Source organism: Penaeus monodon, chromosome 31 (genome assembly GCF_015228065.2).
Source record: "Penaeus monodon isolate SGIC_2016 chromosome 31, NSTDA_Pmon_1, whole genome shotgun sequence".
Lineage (NCBI taxonomy): Eukaryota > Metazoa > Arthropoda > Malacostraca > Decapoda > Penaeidae > Penaeus > Penaeus monodon.
In genome coordinates this window covers 2,548,215-2,548,527 of record NC_051416.1, presented here as the reverse complement: position 1 = coordinate 2,548,527, position 313 = coordinate 2,548,215, and the positions used below count along the sequence as shown (strand labels likewise).

Below are 313 nucleotides of genomic sequence, written 5' to 3'. Positions count from 1 at the left end.
TAAAAGGGGAAGAAGAGGAGAAGAGGGAAATGGGAGTAGATGTGGTTCGGAAAGAAGAAAGAGGAGGAAAAAAAGAAGGTAAGAGGTAGAACACGAATGAAAAGGAGGAAAATAAAGGAGAATGAGAGGAAGACGAAGGGAGAGAGAAAAGAAGGAGACGAGACGACGGAGAGGAAGAGGAGAGGCTGAATAATAATAATAGAAATGATAAAGAGGAGTGAAGCGGAAGGCAAATTATAAGAATATAAAGAAGAGAGAAAACTAAGAGTAACACGGGACGAGGAGGAGGAGGAGGAATAATAATAATAATAAT

The 313-nt window shown here is 39.6% G+C and overlaps 1 protein-coding gene across 1 annotated transcript in view; it reads left to right on the top strand.

The window, feature by feature from the left end:
- Window positions 1-313, top strand: part of LOC119592988 (cysteine dioxygenase type 1-like) — a gene marked incomplete at its 5' end in the record, with an annotated part of 24,978 nt that overhangs the window by 17,793 nt on the left and 6,872 nt on the right.